This window comes from Oryctolagus cuniculus, chromosome 7, assembly GCF_964237555.1.
Source record: "Oryctolagus cuniculus chromosome 7, mOryCun1.1, whole genome shotgun sequence".
NCBI lineage: Eukaryota > Metazoa > Chordata > Mammalia > Lagomorpha > Leporidae > Oryctolagus > Oryctolagus cuniculus.
In genome coordinates, this window is record NC_091438.1 from 32,548,122 (window position 1) to 32,554,121 (window position 6,000).

General features: G+C 48.3%; 1 protein-coding gene across 1 annotated transcript in view; it reads left to right on the forward strand.

The window, feature by feature from the left end:
- Nucleotides 1-4,670, forward strand: part of FAM78B (family with sequence similarity 78 member B) — a 99,590-nt gene extending 94,920 nt beyond the window's left edge. Inside the window, exon 3 of the mRNA XM_002715822.5 lies at nt 1,576-4,670. The gene's annotated coding sequence lies outside the window, so the exon portion shown is untranslated. The remainder of the gene's footprint in view (nt 1-1,575) is intronic.
- Nucleotides 4,671-6,000: the final 1,330 nt, after the last annotated feature.

Genomic DNA, 6,000 nt, shown 5'->3' on the forward strand with positions numbered 1-6,000 from the left:
AGTGAACAGTTTCTAGAATGTTCTAGACTATTAAGTTCTGGTTAGTAGAATGATGCTGTCAGCTACCTTCACAATTGGAGCAAGTTACTTGACCACTTAAATAAGCAATTTGAGATGTATTTTCTTTCTAAAACTGAAACCCTGCATAAGACCTGAAAAAGCAACAGTGTTAATTTGTAATTATAAAAAAAGCTTGTGTCATGATAGCAATACATCTCTGTAAGCAAACTCAGTCCATCAAAATCCAAGGATACCAAATAGAAAAATGATCAGGCACGAAAGCAGAGAATGCCCAGTGCTTAGCTTCACATCATGCTAACTCCCTTCTTGCATTCAAAACTACATTTTAAGTTACTTTTTTAAAAAAGATTTTATGTATTTATTTGAAAGGTACAGTTAGACTTAGACAGAGGGAGAGGGAGAGAGAGAGGTCTTCTATCCACTGGTTCACTCCTCAGATGGCCGCAATGGCCAGAGCTGAACCAATCCGAAGCCAGGAGCCAGGAGCTTCTTCTGGGTGATCCATGCAGGTGCAGGGGCCCAAGCACTTGGGCCATCTCCCACTGCTTTCCCAGGTCATAAGCAGAGAGCTGGTTTGGAAGTAGAGCAGCTGGGACACAAACCAATGCCTATATGGGATGCCAACACTGCAGGCAAAGGCTTAGCTAACCACAGCATCATCCCTTTAAATTACTTTTGAAATTCAGTTCACTGACTTCTTATTTAGGAGCAAAAGTAGAACATAAAGCAATATATGCAAGTACTCACAAAAAATAGTGGCAACAATTTTTATTTTTTAAAGATTTATTTTATTTCTTTGAAAGAGTTACAGACAGACATAGAAACAGAGAGGTCTTCCATCCACTGGTTCCCTCCCCAGATGGCTGCAATGGCCTGAACTACGCCAGGAGCCTCTTCCGGGTCCCCCATGTGGGTACAGGACCCAGGGAAGGTCTACTGCCTTCCCAGGCCATAGCAGAGAGCTGAATTGGAAGAGGTGCAGTGGGGACTAGAACCGGCACCCATATGGGATGCCGGAGCTTCAGGCCAGGGCTTTAACCCACTGTGCCAGGGTGCTGGCCCCAACAAGTTTTATTTTTTAAAAAAATTGATTGTCAGCATTGAGTGGAATACTTAGATGCATATTCAAGAATAAATTTTAACATAATTGGAGTGTTAGCTGTAGAGTTCTGGTCAGTCAGCAATTTGTGAAAATCTCTTTCTACATTCATATAGATGCTAAGGAATAATGCTATGGGAGCCTGCTATTTCTACCCATTTCTCTAGATCTTTCTGTGCCTTGCTAATGGGTTATGAATATAGTTGACTCAGAATTCCTCACTATCACTTTCTTTAACCTTTTTCTGGAACTGTATGAAAGTTATAGACCCTGACTATAGAGAAATGCGTATGAAAATGAGTATCCAAAATTCTTTAAAAAATTTCAGAGTCATCTTCCCCTGGACATCTAGTTATGGAGCCCTTATTTTGAGCATCTGCTTCTTAAGGAATGGCATGTCTTTGGTCATTGTTTCAATGTCCACTCTATTTACATGTTTCCATGTCCACATACAGGTGTCCTGGTAGGACAAGGCAAGTCCAGCAAGCAGAACCACACGGCAGAGACTGAGGAGAAGGAAATGAGCAATGGCTGGTGGCTCCAGTAGCTGAAGGCCTGGACAGCTGGTTTTCCATTAAAACGAGTGCCATCCTGCCTGTCTCCTCACCACCCTCCCTTCCACGAGCAGATCCCTCCTCTCCCCACTGTGTGCCACGTGGCACTCGCCATGGATGGGCCGACTGGGCTGGCTGGTTGGCTCATAGGGAGCTGGGTTGAAGTGGGAGTTGTGCCTGCTGTAGCATTTTGTGTATGGAGAGATTGGGTTCATCCAGATCTCAAGTCCATCCCCGACCCTCCAAATAGATGAAGAGCTGGCCAGTCTGAACTTCAAATACTCAAACCCTGCCTTCCCTCCCTATACACTTTTGGGTGTAGAACTGAAGGCATATCTATGTCCCCTCCTCCTCTCTTCTCCACATGGGTGGCCCGTGTCACTCTTGAGATTCCGTGAAGATCTCCAATCCTTGGAGAGCCAAGGCCAAAGTCACCTCTTGTTTCCCTACCATGGCCAGGCTGGGTGCTTTCTGGTGACCAAGGGCAAAACATATGTCACCAGGAGAAGTGGGGTGAGGGAAGAACCACCCTGAGGGCAAAAATGGGATGTGTTCTTTTATTTATTGGTTATTTATTGTCTTGCTTATGGATTTATTTATTTATGAACTATGTATTTATTATAGAGTAGAAAACCCACCTCTGTCTTTGAAGCATCAGCCCCAGAATTTGTCTTGTTGAGAGCACAGCGAATGATTCTTCTCTGAAGTCACAGAAAAGAGGGGGAAAAACTCTCCCCGTGCCCAACACCTCCACCCCAGCCAGGTCTTCAACTTGAAGTGGGATAAGTAACCACCAGCTAGTGAGGACGTAAACCCGCACCAACAGCAGAGGCCTCCTGACTGGTCAGAGTGCTCGGCATCCTCCCCAGCCTGCCCTTGCCCTGGTCTTCAAGTCCGGGGGTGCTCCCAGCTCTCCTTTGTGTACTGGGCTGGGGACTGGCCAGCAGCTCCAGCCTGACCATTCAGAACTCAACTTATTCTGCTGTGGTACAGTATTCCTAATACCAGATGTACATGGGGATCATCTGAGGGGCCTAAAAAACATACGCATGCCTGGTCCCCTCCCCTGATCCATTACAGCACAGTCTGTAAGGGTGGAGCCTGGGCACTGGTGTTTTTGAAGTTGCTCAGATGATTCTGACGTGAAAATCAGGTTGAGAAGAACCTTAGTGACTGTCCTCTCTGTCTTCCCTCTCCACCTCCCAGCTCTTCCTCCTTGGGTTCCCAAACTTCCTCTGGAGTCCTCTTCCCATTCCTCAGCCCTTCCTTCCTCACTACACCTTCCATGGGCTCAACCAACCTGGGCAGATCCCTGCAAAGGGGCCGGGTCCCAAGAGGCTGCTGTGTACCCTAAGGCTGCTGTCTACACACAACCTGGGGGCTACTCCTAGACAATATGCTGCTTTTCTAGGAGCAGAAACCCACCCCCTGCAGCCTCCCTTTCCCCCTGCATATCCCCTGCACCTCCCCCAGCTCCTAAATTCCAAACATTTATAGGCCACTTTGGTGACATTCCTGTCTCCAAGTCCCAAGCTTGATAGATAGTAAGGCCCTGTAACCCAAGGTGTGACTATGTCTGCAGAGCCACCTGAATTAACTAAGTGCTGCTGATGATGGAGGAAGGGGTCATTTTGTCCCCAAGCCAAGCCTTCCCCCAGCAACCTGGCCACTGTGCATCCAAGTCCTGGATGACCAGGATGGATGCCTCCCCCTTCACATGGGTGGGATCTCTGTGCCTGAGTGTGTGTGTGTGTGTGTGTGTGTGCATTCACTGTCAGCATACAAGCCATCTGGATCTGCAGGGATGCCAGATTTTACTTTACACATCATTCCATTTTACATGAAAACGACAGAGGACTCTCACTGTCTGTCAGTGGACTTCCACTGCGCCGCACTCCTGAGCCCCAGTGAATTCCGTGTGAGGCGGATATGCAGAATGTGGTAGTGTATGTGGCCTGGGGAGCCCTGTGATGGGGGGAGAGCTCGTTCTGCTTGCCCATCTCCTTCCTCTAAGCAAGTTCCTGAGCCACCTGTGACCACACACACGCACACACACACACATACCACTCGGCTGCCACCCATTCCCCCTGCAGCGTTGCACATGGCCAGGCCCCCTTTTCTCCATGCATCTACGCGTCCCTGCCCCATGTCCCATCTCTCAGGGTCCTACTCTCTGATAGGTGACAGATCAGTCAGTGGGTGCTAAAGAGTAGAGTGTTCCTCCTTCCTGGGTGTCATTGACATTTCCACAGGGGCTATAGATAATGCCTTAATTGGAAGGACTGGCTGAGAGGTGGGAATTTCAGGCACAGAAGTGGGCCAGTCAGGGAGATCATTTTTTTTTAACAGGAGGGCATTTTGGAGCCCCGCCCTCAATCATGCCTCTCTCTCAGATCAGCCCTTCAGAAGTGCATGAGCACAAGCACACTTCGTGTGCAAATCCCATCATTCTGAGACACCGCCTTCACATTGGCTCTGTCTTTAAAAGTAGAAAAGAAAAAAAAAAAACATTAAATTAATTTAAACCTCTTTGGGAATGTAGCCTATTTTTCCACCAGCCACCAGCCACCTGGCCCACCCCAGCCCTGTCCCATTTCCCTTTGCCATCTTCTCTTTTCTGCTCGTCCCGTGCCAGTTACTTTACTTGTACGTGTCCTCTCTGCTCCCCCTCCCCGCTCCCAAGGTACGCCCTTCCTTTGCTGTTTTTCCCTGGGAGTTGTGCTGTTTTTCCATGTCGTCAAGGGCAGAAGAGCAGACTGGGAGCATGAGCATGTGTGCATCACTCTGAAGAAAGAGAAACCAGGTATTCTGCTGCAGTTTGGAGAAAAACCCAACAAAGGAAGAGACGAAAGCTGGCTCTGCAGAGTGCCTTAAAAATGACTTTAATTAGGAAATTCTGAGTCGTCAGTCTTTGGATGTTACATAAACTCGAACAGATGTTGCATTTTACTTCTCTGGGATTAAAAAAGTTAAATACAGTATGTATTCGACAACGAGAGATGTTTTCTTTTTAATTTGGTCCTGAATGATGCAGTGCGTGGTTGGTTGATTGGTTTTTGTAAGACAGGAGATTTTTTTTTTTAAGATGTGTTTATTTATGTGAAAGGAAGAGCTACAAGGAGGGAGGGAGGGAGGGAAGGAGGAAGATGGAGAGAGAGAGAGAGAGAGAGAGAGAGAGAATGAATCTTCTATATTCTGGTTCACTCCCCAAATGGCCAGAACAGCTAGGTCTGGGGCAGGATGAAGTCAGGAGCTGAGAACCCCATCCAGGTCTCCCTCCATCCAGTCTCCTGTGTGGGTGGCAGGGCCCAAGTACTTGGACTGTCTTCCACTGCCTTCCCAGGCAAGGGGAAGCAGAAAAACCAGGACTCAAACCGGCGCTCCGGTATGGGATGCAGGCATCACAAGGGGAAGCTGAACCTGCTGTACCACACACTGGACACCAGTGCCTGGTTTTCCACAAAACCTGAGGACGGCTCTAGGAGCAGGCAAGCTCTGGAACACACAGGGGGCAGATGCATGAATCCCATCCAGCTAGGAGAGGTCTGGAAGGTCAGGCAGGATGCAGCAGTCAATGTGATACAGAATGCAAGTCTAAGATGAGAGACAAGCATAGTGAAAAGAAACGGATCCAGGGTTTCTCCCCAGAGAATTGCTGTCTGATTTAGTGCTCTGGGACTATTGCAACAGAACATTGTGTGGCCTACACACAAAGGAAATTTATGTCTCCCAGTTCTGGAGGCTGAAAGTTCGAAATCAACGTGTCAGCACAGTCGTGGTCTGGTATGGGCCTGCTTGCTGGTTCATGGACAGCTTTTTCACTGTGCCCCGCTGTGGTGGAAGGACAGATAATCCCATTCTTAAGGGATCCAGTCTCATGAGCAAATCCCCTCCCAAAACTCCCAGTTCCCAGTAGCCTCACCTTGAGGGTCAGGATTTCAACACATGAAATTTGGTGGCAACACAAACAGTACACCATAGCACCACCCTAGTCTGTGACTTGGTATCGTGAAAGTGGGAGAAGAAGAACATTCTAGAAATGTAGAAGAGAAACCTTGCCTTTCATCCCTTCCACACAACCCTTCCTTTTTTTTTTTTTTTTTGACAGGCAGAGTGGACAGTGAGAGAGAGAGACAGAGAGAAAGGTCTTCCTTTTGTCGTTGGTTCACCCTCCAATGGCCGCCGCGGCCGGCGCACCGCGCTGATCCAATGGCAGGAGCCAGGAGCCAAGTGCTTTTCCTGGTCTCCCATGGGGTGCAGGGCCCAAGCACCTGGGCCATCCTCCACTGCACTCCCTGGCCACAGCAGAGGGCTGGCCTGGAAGAG